Source organism: Nipponia nippon, unplaced genomic scaffold, assembly GCF_047370975.1.
Source record: "Nipponia nippon isolate SJK-2023a ecotype South Korea unplaced genomic scaffold, ASM4737097v1 scaffold_5, whole genome shotgun sequence".
Classification (NCBI taxonomy): Eukaryota; Metazoa; Chordata; class Aves; order Pelecaniformes; family Threskiornithidae; genus Nipponia; species Nipponia nippon.
In genome coordinates, this window is record NW_028262369.1 from 35530163 (window position 1) to 35542307 (window position 12145).

Sequence of the window (12145 nt, forward strand, 5' to 3'; positions counted from 1 at the left end):
ATATGTGTACAGTTTTCCTGTTTTAAAGAAACAGATGCAGATTCATGTGAAGTAAAATTAATCGCTTGAATAATAATATTTTACTTGCCAAAACAATACACACCTCTGCCAGGTATTCTTACATCTTAATCCAGATTTAATGAGAACTAATGGAAGCACGTGTTTTCGAACCAAATGCTGAAAGGTGTCTGTCTGCATTTTTACCAATTGTTTAAGATTCAGTTTTACAACCTAAAGTTGTAAAACTTAGAGTTGTAAAACTTCAGAGTTGTAAAACTCTATTTCTTCATATAGAAAAAAATATGATTACAGAAGTTTTTGGTAAAATGGGGGAAAATAAACTTCAGTCCTGCAGTTGAATCCACGTAGGTGACTTCACTTAAACTTCAGCAAATATTAATGTAAGGCCCAGTTCTGCAGTTCTTTTTAATCTTTCTGTGGGTAAAAAAAAAAAATATTACAGAACCAACAAACTTTTTGCTCCAAATAGAAGAATTCCTCTCTCACACATCCTCTCAAAGGAAAACCGCCAGCCCCACATAATTCTTTTATTCTCAACTGTTTTCTGGCTAAATCCTGCTCTCATCAACTAAGCAAAAGGCTGTTAGCTCAGGGCTATTGCTGCATACCTGCAATTACATTTATTTGACAAAAAAAAAAAAAGTAGGATTTGTTAATGATGTTTTAAAACTCTGGTAAAATGATAGCCAATCATCAATATGTATATCTTTATATTTCTGTGACCCTCTGTTTAAGCATGTTTGCTTAAGAGATGCATCCAACCCTTTGAATGAAAATAAGTTTCTAATAAAATACATTAAAATACCTGCATGATTTAATTCCACTAGAAATGCATAAGGGGTTATTTAGAGTTTATACAGATATTTATAAGGGTATTTTCAGCAAGAAAGGCCAGTTGGATATACTAGGGATACACAGAGGACTTAAAAAAACTGGGGAAACAATAAAGAACCTGCTCTTTTGCTACATTTTGCTCTCACCAGCAATCCACACTTTTAACTGTATATAATAGGTACAAAACTATCACAGAGACACATGATCTCCTGTGCTCCCATGCTGAGTTTGTTTTGAGTCAGGTTGCAGATTTAACCCAGTTGAAACCGGCCTCAGGAAGATGCACTGCTCACTATGGCAGAACTCCTCCTTTGGTCCTAAAAGCCTGGGACTGCTCTTCCACTTCCCAGTCCCCTCGACACGTACTGTGAGTTGAGGAAGGTCAGCGTGGCTATGGCATACCCATATTTCCGTGATTTTTAGATACTAATCCCTGGGATTATTGCTAGCACTGTTGAAAGTTTAATGTGGTTTTGAAGAGCCCTGGACCAGCTCTATCAGCCTTACTACCTCATGTGGCAAGGTCTTAAAGATCCAGTTTCCTCTTAAACATGTCATGTTTCTCTTAATACACGTTACAATTTTCTAAACAGGAACACTAATGGCACAAGTATGCAGGGAAATCAAAATAATTAAGTTAAAAAATAAATCATTACCATTAACAAAGGTAATGATCCTGATTTCCTGGTGTGGTATGGGAGTTTTAAGCTGAATTGTCAATATGCTTTGGACCTAAAAGAGTTGATCAAGCCCCGAGTGGTCCCGTCTTGCACACGCCATTCCGTGGGGAGATTCAATGGAGAGGGCTCTCATTTCCCTGCTGCAGCTAGAAAAGGGAGCAAATGGCTAAAAAAAACAAACCCAAACAACGGCGAGAGGTGCGTTATCGGGACAGGTCTGTGCTGCTTTGATCTGTGGCTGTACCTGGGCTTCTCCCCACGGCCACCACCGCAGCCTTGCGCTGCCTCAGCGCAGCCCTCGCCGAGCGCGGAGCCGGCGCCCACGGGCGCTCCCAGCGGCCCTCGCCCCCCGCGGGCCGCGCGTCCCCCCCGCGGCCTGGCCACGCCGCGCTCCTCGCAGAAACGTGCGCAGCTGCTTCTGCCTGACCTTGAGAGCTGCAAACTGTTCGTGTTGCACGTCCTGAAAGGTCAGAGCGGATCCTCGGTATTTTGCATCAATACAGAAGGAAAAAAAAAAAAAACAAAAACCACCCCAAACCCTGCCTTCCAAGAGCGGATTTTTGGAAAGAGTGCAACAGCGCTTCTAGACTGCGTTTTGTATCTGAGCACAGGAATGAGTCAACTTAGTATCCTTTAAATCGCTTCCAAGTGCTGTTTACCCTGTCCTGACATGTTTCTCCTAACGCATCGCTGTGCTTCGCAGCGGCTGGCGCGGGCGGAGAGGCGCAAGGAACGGCGCTCGGCGGGCAGGAGCCGGGCGATTTCAGTGCGAGGAAATGTAGGGAAGGGGCCGAAAGAGCCGTGAAAGCACCGGGGAGCTGCGAGCCCCCTTCCTCCCGCCCCTCCGCCTGCTCTCGCTCGCTGGTCGCCCAGCCTGATGAATTATTTTTGGGTGCAGACGGGGAGGGGGGGGACACACAGACAGTGGCGCAGTGAGTTGGCCCGGCCCGGCCCCGCCCGGCCCGGGCAGCCCCGCTCCGCGCAGCACCTGAGCAGCGCCCCGCCGCACAAGTTTGGGTGCGCGGCCGTGCACCGCGACCGCGCTGGAGGATACGGCCAAGGAGAAAGTGCCGCGGAGACGCCTGCCGGCCTGCAGCGCGCCAGCAGCCGCCGGGGAAGGCAGAGGGGGCGGCGGCAGGCCCCAGGCCCCAGGCCCGGGCAGCGACGGGGCCCGAGGCGCCGGGCAGGGGCGACCGGCGGCTCCGCGGCGGCGGACGGGCGGCTCCGCGGCGCTGCGCGCCCCTCGGCAGCCGCGGCGATGGGCTGGGGAGCGGGCAGCGCTGGCGCGCAGCCGAACCGCTCGGCCTTTGGTGCCGAGCGGCCGGGCGTTTGTTATTAGCCTTCACCCCCCCCGCTGGAAGAAAGGCCAGGAAAAAAACCAAAACAAAACCAAACGCAGGAAGGGAGAGATTTTTGTCCGTCGCCGCTCTACGTGATAATATGTTTATATGATTAGCTGAGCCCAGGGGTGGGGAGCGGCGGGAGAGGGGGTGGAGATTGGAGGGGGAGGAGGCTGGAGGTGACTCCAGTTCAGAGCCGGCGGAGAGTCTGTGTCAGGACTTCGCAATCCCCAGTCACACACGGAGAGGTGCATGAGCAAAAAGGAGGCTGCGATACAATTCATTGGGATTTTTTTTTTTTTTTTGGTGTGTATGTATTGCGTTTTTCCCATTGCTGCGCGCGTTACTCGCTCAGCGCCCGGCGCCCGATCTCCAGTCGCTGGCGGGGCAGCAGCACCGGGAGGAAGAGGAGAAAATCCGAGGAGGGGCCGGACCCGCACCCGCACCCCCCCAGAGGCCCGAATGTCATCCCGGGAGATGTAAATCCGGTCGGTGCGAGCGACAGAGGCACAGAGGAGGGGGGGTTCATTGTAACATTTTCGAGTTGTTCCCCGCTACTCCCGCTGCTGGCGTCGCCTCGGCTTCCCGTCTCCTGATCGTTGCACAGAAAGGACTCCAAAGGCTGGGCACACGCGCTGCGCCCGTCGTCTCCTCCATTTCGTTTTTTCTTTTTTTTTTTTTTTAATTTAATTTAATTTTTTTGTGCGTGCGTGCGGGAGCCTGGCTGTATCGTACGTTTCGTGCGGAGCGGAGTGTCGGAAACTGCAGGAAAATGTTGACTTAGCCCCAGCAAAGCCTCCCGGCTGGCTGCTTGGAGGAGAAGCCGCCTTCTGCTCTGCGCTGCCCCAGCCCGCCGAGCCGCAGAGCCAGCTGCCTCCCGCTCCCCGCCCGCGCCCGGCGCTCGCCCGCCCGCTCCCCGCTCCGCCGCCGGAGCCCCGGGACTAACTCCGCCGCGCTCTCCCGCAGCCCTGCGCTCGGCGGGGTGACCCGGCTCTCGGGTCCCTCCGGGGCGAGAGATCCCGGCCCGCCTTCGGCTCCTAGACAGAGGTAAGCGGAGCCCCCGCGCTACAGCCTCGCCGCTCCTTTCTTCCGGCGCCTGCTGCCTACTTCTGCCGGTCCCCAGCGAGCCGCCGGCGGGGAGGCACTTTAGGGTCTGCCTCGCCTGACGGCGCCCGAGGCCGCTGCGCCCCCGCCCCGCACTGCCGCGGGGGCCGCCACCCCGCCTGCGGCCGCCGGAGGAGGAATGAGCCCCTCCGTGAGGCCGCGGCCGTTGGGCGGGAGCAGCGCGGCGGGGACGCCGACCCGCCCGGCCGCTCTCCGCCCGTGCCGAGCCGGGCCGGGCCGGGCCGCCTCCCCCCAGCCTTGCGGAGGGGCCTGCGGCTGCCGCGGCGGGTCCCCGCAGCCCCCACCCGCCGCCGGCTGGCCGCCCCGCTGCGGGGGCTGCGGGGCCGGGGGTCTGCCCGCGGAGCAGGCCCCGCCGCGGCTCGGCTGCTCCCCAGCGCGCATCGCGCAGCGGGGAAAGTTGCATCCCTTCAGTACATAATTACCTGTTGCGGGTTTATTTTTGTAACTCAACCGAGCGTCCTTCCACCAGCCCATGCATGCGGGGCGGGGGGGGGGGGGGGCTTTGGGAAGAGGAATAAATTACCCTTTGTCGGCTGCGGAGTGAGAACAACTTTTTTTTTTTTTTTTAATTTCTATTTATTTTCACATGTAGAAATCTGGGGCCATCTGGAGACAGAAAACAGAGTGTGTCATGAGGCACCGTTGCTGTGTCTGGCTCTAAAAATAACATCTTGTTGTTAGTCTGCGCTAGCCCTGCTGGGGTTTGAGCGTGGTTTGTCAGAAAGTAAAGAGATCTGCTGGTGCTCAGGTGTGATTTTCTTTGCGTAGAAATGCCCCTGTGCGCGACGGAGGGAGTCCTGCAGAACAAATGTTCTGCTGTTGGGTTTCCTCAGACGCTCCGGCTCCCTCCTTTTGTTGCTTGCCACGAAAAGAGGTGCCATTTCGCATCATTCTGCGCAAATTGTTTGAATTAATGCAAGTGTGAATTCTTACCGTTTGAAGGAGGGTATTAGCATATCAAAGGTTTCTTAGCTCCGGCTCAATAGAGAAAACTTCAGCTTGTCTTCCATTTGCTTCCAAGCAGAGGCCCAAAGGGCAGTGGGAATTGTAAGGGGGTAAAATGGGGAGGTGGATTTGGGTTATGTTTCTGAACTTTTGTAATTATGCGAGTGAAAAATAAGGTCCCTTCGCTGCAGAGCCCTTGCGAGCGCTCGGACAATTACACTCTATTGATTAATGGTTTGTTCCGAGGGAAAAAAAAGTGACCTTTTATGACAGGCACTGTTGCATGGTTTCTGATGTCTCCTCTCTGTTAGGGGGCTTTAGAAAGCCCTTTCTACCGCACTCATGCTCTGGGTATGGCCTACACGTTGCTGCGTGCGGGGACTGAATGGGGAAGACCTTCCAATTACTTCAGAAAACAAATGAAATCTTGTAATAAAAGACCTCTCGATTCCAGACCTTTGAAACAAATACGCTTCCCTCCTTTAATGGGTGGGTAGGCTGGAATAATAGATATTTTTATGGAGAGTTTTAAAAGAAGTTCTGATCACCACCGGCCGTATGCTTCCATTTCCTTTTTATTCTAGAAAAAGTGAAAATGAGTAATTCTTGTAATCTCATTTAATCAGTGATACTGTGTTTACTAAGAAAACTTAATTTGTGGTTAGTGTTACCCTATAATAAATAATTTGAAACTAAGTATGGCAGGAGTGCTGTTTTGGTGGCAGTGTAGAACATTTATCCCATTGTAAGTTGTTTTACATGACTACATATTTGCAGTTTTTTATTCTTTTGTTACTGTTTCCTTGAGTCTGAAAGGGGATGTGGCCCGGCCTACCATTTTATTATCTTTGCAAATCAACATTCATAATCTAGCAACCCAAAAGCCAAGCAAAATCCAGTTATCTGTCAATAAGTTGGGACCTTTTCCAGGGACCAGATGTTTCTTGGGGACTGTGTTCTGGTGTATGTCTCTGGCAAAAAAGAACTTCCTATGCCTTCCTTGCCTGTTCCTTCCTTCCAAACCTTTTACTTGAACGATACAGCTATTAAAACATACATTTTGTGTTTGTTGGTTTAAGTGCTTGGTATGTAGCATTTGGTCTGTTGGGGTTTTTTTGTTTGTTGGGGTTTTTTTTGCCCTGGTTCTCCATTTGGTGTTTGGGGGGAGACTGCCTCTTCTTAAGCCCTGAAAACGATGTGCCTTTAGAGTAGGATGTCTTCACTCACGCTTCAGTTTCCTTTCATTTAATGAAGGAACCGAGTATATATGGTATGTCTTGGCGAAAAACCCTATGGTTAATTAAATAATTCATATAGATTTCTGTTATTCTTAAATGGACACGAGCATTTGGGCATTTTGTAAATAGATGTGTTTAGTGGTCCTAAAATTGCATGTCATTACTTTCAGGTAATTTCAGCAGTTTATTTACCTAATGTCTTCAGCTGTCTGAAGTAGTACCTTTTGGTGGTATAAAAGGAACATATTGATGTAATTGCCATTATCACACTTAAGTTGCTGTTAACTAGTCTGCTTTGAATGCAGAGTGCTATAAAGAAAGCGCATTATCCTTTCAGCTATTAGGGATAATCTAAAAATTGTCTTGAAAATGTTGGACTTCGGTTTATATGATGGCAACCCCAAATTCAACAAATCTCTGAAGGTAAAAAAAAATGTAGTGGAAAGAAGATTTTCAACATTCAGATGACAAAATTGGACCACTTAGAGAAAAATTAATGTGCTGCAGCAGCACTTCAGCTGCCATTTTCAATCACTGTGGGTTACTATGTGTTGGCAACAGCAAAAAAGCATAGATGTTCAGATAGCTCAGGGAGCTGGTAGTTGAGGGAATCAGGATATTGAATCATGTGGGGTAGAACAAACCAATTACTTCAGGTTTTGACTTGAGAATTTCCAGTAAACATTTTTTTTTTTCCTTTGGCTTTTGGCTCCCCTGCTCATTAATAGACCAACATCAAAGCAGGCAACCAAACTTCCAAATGTTATAAAAACTAATGTAAAGATACAGATCTCACATGTAGTCTTGCAAGTCTTAATTTAAGACAAGCAGTTGGAGTTTTTATTGCTGCAATTTTCACAATCAGCAGAGACATTAACACCAGGCTTCTGGGTGTTTCCCTTCTTAAAATGAGCAAGAGGAGAGCTTTAAAAAAACCAAAGTTTGCTTAGTTAGTTCTTATTTGATCACTTCAGAAGTTTTCTCAATGTTTCACCTATCTCTTATTGCTTTTAATGCATAAAGTCAGGAAGGGAGGTTACTCAGGAATTCTAGTCTCTAGTAAGGAAGCACCTTATTAAAATTTAAATAAGCAAAGTAGTATAGTCCTAGGAGTTTCTAGTCTTTATGGTTAATATGTAATAATATAATTATTTTTATGTCTGAAAATGCAATATGTAGACATGACATTTTGATTAATATATATTTTTAAAATTGAAATACTTAGGATGAAGAAAAAATGCTGCAGTCTTGAATGACAGCTTTTTAGAAAGGTCCATAATTTTCAACTAAGGATGTTGGAAAGAGAAGTCTCTAGTTAGGCAAAATATTTATCAAAGTTATATTTGCAATACATTTCTATATAGTGTGTCATAAGTTCATACAAATAATAATATCCATCCAATATAAATAATTGTTTAATGTTTAGAGAGGGTAGAAACATAATCATAAGTTTTTACCAAAATTTAGTCTAAAAAGTTTATGTATTTCCAAGCCCTTGCTCATCCTGTGTCCACCTAAGATGTTGACATACGTGTAAGAAAATACTGTTAACTTCTAGTACGGCTCTTGCTGAGGATAGCACCATGCCTAATAATAATAATAATTAAAAAAACCTTACCAATAACCACTTGGAGATATTTTATATCAAAACAATGATCTCTGTCTCCTCTGCATTTCCACTGAGGAATATCTGTGGATGACTGATAATACAAGAACTGGAAGTAACGATTAATGATTTTACCTGGTGAGCTGCAAGAGAAGAAGTTAAGCTATGTCTGGTGTATAATTGAAATCATATTCATGCATAGGTAGACAAGCAGTCAGTTATAAAGCAATAAACTTTAGAGCACAGGCTAGTGAAATCTGTAGTCAGATGGGTTACTTGGAGATGTCATGTTAAACAGGCTCTTTCGAAGCATTTTTTAGGATTGATGTATGTACAAAAACAATTTGAAATTGCAAGAAATTAATCTTTTTAAGTATTTATGTGCAGCTTTTAAACTTAAAAGCTGTCTCTTATTTTTTTAAAACTTCAGTTTGAAACAAGTAAAAGATTTAAACCATCACGGTTGTAATTGGATGTCAAGAAAACTGGGAAAACAAAAAGCTATTTTAAGGCCATTTTCAATACTCTTAACAATCGTGTTTAATATTTAAATAGTTTTCAAAGATAGCTGCATTTTGTTTCCAACAGTTCTTAAAATAAAAGTAGTAGGTGGCTCTGCTGCTATATTGGTAACTTGCGATTTAACGTCAATATATATCTGGTTTAGAAAATGCTTTATTTGTTTATTTATTTATTTAACAAATATGATTCTTTTTAACATTCTTCATTTAAAAGGTGAAAGATGACAGGCTTAAAGCCCTTTTCAGTAGAAAATTTTCTTGGAGTTCGTGCTTTTCTCAGCCTGGAATGTACGAGATGTGTTCCTACAGCATAGGCTGTGAAGATTGTGTCGCTTACTATAAGCGATTTAGTTTAGAAATACACTTGCTTAATGAATGGTGAGGTCTTACAGCATTCTGTAGACACAAACTGATAGTTAACCAGAAATTGATTCCTTAAGGAGAAAAAAAAAAAAAAAAAGCCTTCAAATTCAGAATCATAGCATCTCCAGGTTATGGATCGTGACATTAAATGGGGTATTTGATGGGTTTTAGAGGAATATGTAATCTGCATATGTCATGATTTCTTCCTTTTTGATTTTCATAAGGTACTGTAATGATTCAACTTACTCTAGCCTGCTATTTACCCAAATTATTTAGAAAGGCACAATAATCAAAAACATTGCAGCCTGACTGAAGCAAGCACCGTGCTTAACACCTGCAGGTAGAGTACAGTCTCCCAACAAAATGCTATTGATTGTTATCCTGGCACAAAGCAAGCTTAAGTACGGTTTGCTTAATTACAACAAAAATTCGTTTTTACAAGTAAGGTACTTCATGTTTGGGGAATGTTTTGTGTGTTGTCTGCTAAGTAAAATCCCATCACACTTGTATAAATTTGCTCAATTATCAGACCAGCTAAGAGGAGAAAAAAAAAATCAATTTACCCTGAAAATCACCAGAAATAAGATTACCTTGGCTAGTAGGAACTTGCCAGTGCTGTCTAAATTGCTTAATATTATCAAACGCTGCCATTTTTCATGTTCAGTAAGAAGGGTATTGACTATTCTACATGTCCAGGTCTGCTACTTGGCTATTTCTTTATAAGGTATAAGCATGTCTTATTTTTATTCCTACAATAGCAGTTACAGATAAATCAGAGGATCTAACAATAACTTTATAAAATAGATGGAATAATGCCATTCACTGGAGAAATAGTATTTACTTGAGATAAGTGATCACAACTAGTTTTTTCTCCTGTCTAGCTTGTTGTTCTTGTAACAGACAAATGTAAATACCTTAGCAGACATTTCAGAGTGAAAGGCAAGAGATAAAATGTAATTACTTTTCAGGGTGGCCCTGACGATGCCCGTGTTCTTGTCTGTAACACAACAAAAAAATCTTCGCTCATCACCTCAGAATATGAAGGCCATTGTTACTTCTGAATATAAAAATACCTTCTGATTTTTAATGTTGACCTCAGTATTTATCTTTAGCTCTTCTGTACAAGCTGGAATCCTTATAGCCGTAAATTTTAGTCACTCTTATCCAACCGAGCATTTAATAGAGCACCTAATGGACTCTGCTCCTGTATTTTTCTTCAATGCGTAACATCTTGCTTCATTCAGTCACCAAAACTAACTTTGCTACAAGGACAGGCAACACGACAAGTTAGAATCAGTGGACCATTTGTAGGTCACAAAGTCAGTTTACTGGAATTTCAGAGGAAACTGGTTGAAAAGAGAGGACAAATGTCACTTTGAATAGAGATGTTTAAATCAGACTTCTGCCTTAGGGTAAAATTTAGGTCTGTTGTAGCCTAGATGTAATGTCTCCCTCTACAGAGCACAGCATTAATCATGGCTTGACAAGTGATCATGGGCTGAGAAAAATAGGGCCTGTCTTGGTTGTGTGGTTATTTTTTTTTTCTAATCTTAATCTCTTAGGAGCACATTATAAACACTAACATTTACACAAAAAGATTTAAGTATCAATGTCTGTATTTCAGTAGTGAAAGTAGCTAGCTTCAGAGAAAATCTAGTTAAGAGCTAATAAAAAGCTACTTAGGTTTCTTACGTAGCTGCAGTATTAAGAATATTTTCCTTTTAACGTAATGCAGTTTTTTGTCATAGGAGATCTGTCTTATGCCATTTCCTCATACAAATATGGTAGAGTCTAGGTCTGCCTGTTTTGTCCCTTGGTGTGCTAAATAACTCTGAAATAACTGTCTTTTCACTTTAACAGTGTTTTACAATATGTTTACCACCCAAGGAAGATACTTCTTTTTGCCCAAGTGGCAATATAGGGGAAAAAGTAGAACAGTTTTTAAAATGTAATGCAGATTGACTTGACAATGTATATGAAGTTTTTTTACACTATATTTATATTTTAATGATGTGTTACTTGGCCACAATGAGCTACGAAAGCTGGAGTGAAATAACAGGAATGAAGACTGCTATTTAAGATCCTGAATTCTGATCCTGCACAAATAAAAGTGTGTTTAATATGTTAATTCTTAAATTAGGGATGCCTTGACGCATAGATTAGGTGTTGGGAGTGTTCATACATTTTATGGTAATGAAGATCAGTAAAGAAGGGAATTTTCACATATCTTGGGCTTCTTTGCTGCTTTCTGTGGTGGGGACAGTGTAGGGAGCAGCTGAGCACTCGAGGTGCACCGCTGCTAGAGAGGTCTATCACTTTAATGTACAGTTAGATTTGTATCTGCAGCTGTTGAAAAAATAGATAATATCAACAAAGTAGCGGCAGAACAATTTAGCACTGGAGAATTGTGCTTTAAAAATTAGGCTACTTCTGTTTATTTATCTCTGGTAATGATAAAATCCCAAATCTCTCATTTAGGGTAGGCTGCTGCTTTCCTTTGTGCCCTCTGTTGGTATTTTCCTATCAGTCTAACACCTCAAACCGATTATTGCTCTGAATCTAGATGACAGAATAATCTAACACCGATTACTGTTAAAAATTGTTTCTGGCAGCTGGGGAGGGGATGACCGACCTTGTTTCTGACTATCATACTTGCTTTGCTGTTGATGGGATCTGGTGTAAATAGAGAGCGAGCCTTACTCTGAAATTAGCGCTGCAGTGGTGGAGAGAGATCACATGTCAGAAGGAGACTTTAGGTTCACCTTTCTATATATTCTCTTACGGTATCAGGTTTGTCATTTTTTACGGCATAGCAGTCTACACTGGTGTGAACAGCGTTCAGAAACAATTCCCTCACAGTAGGCAGCATCGCTTCTAAATAAAGTGACATTTTAAGAAAAGATTCCTGAGAACAGGTTCTGCTATTGACTCTGCATTTCTCTGGCAAATTCCTGATTCCGGTGTTGATGGTAGGCAGAATTCTTTTCATCTGATCCAGGCATCATTTATTCATTCTTCTAAGCTTAATTTAGACTTTTTCTACGCAAAGTGACTGATTTGGAAAACTTTGCTTTCCCGGAATGAATAATGATTGCATCTTCGGCTTGAACAAAGTGAGTGTTCTCCAGAAGACCATAACTATTTCATTGGTAAATTTGTCATTTAGATATTGAAGGGCAGCATCTCCTGCAGCTTTGATTTACTTCAGCCTAATAGGTATTTCTTAAACACAGACTGTCAATCGGCGAGGCTGATTCTTGTGTAAATCAGTATAAAGTGCTTAAAGGAGAGAAGGTGCCTCCGAAGCTGAGGTGTATTCCTGGCTGAGCTGCTGTGCCAGGAAAATGGGCTGAGGCTGGGAGTTGTGTTAGAGAGGGAGGGGAGTTGCAGGCTGACATAATTTGAAAGTGAGAAGAAATCCTTTTGTCCTTCAGGCAATAATCTTACCCGGTGCCTGAACAGAGCATCATCT

At 43.8% G+C, this 12145-nt stretch overlaps 1 protein-coding gene across 7 annotated transcripts in view; it reads left to right on the forward strand.

Moving 5' to 3' along the window:
• The window catches only part of ADGRL2 (adhesion G protein-coupled receptor L2), a 395707-nt gene that overhangs the window by 229864 nt on the left and 153698 nt on the right, over positions 1 to 12145 (forward strand). The window contains exon 1 of one of the 7 annotated variants that reach the window (XM_087730653.1): positions 3063 to 3922. The exons of the other annotated variants lie outside the window; for them this stretch is intronic. The gene's annotated coding sequence lies outside the window, so the exon portion shown is untranslated. Of the gene's footprint in view, positions 1 to 3062; positions 3923 to 12145 lie in introns of those variants that run through there. 7 annotated transcript variants of the gene reach the window in all.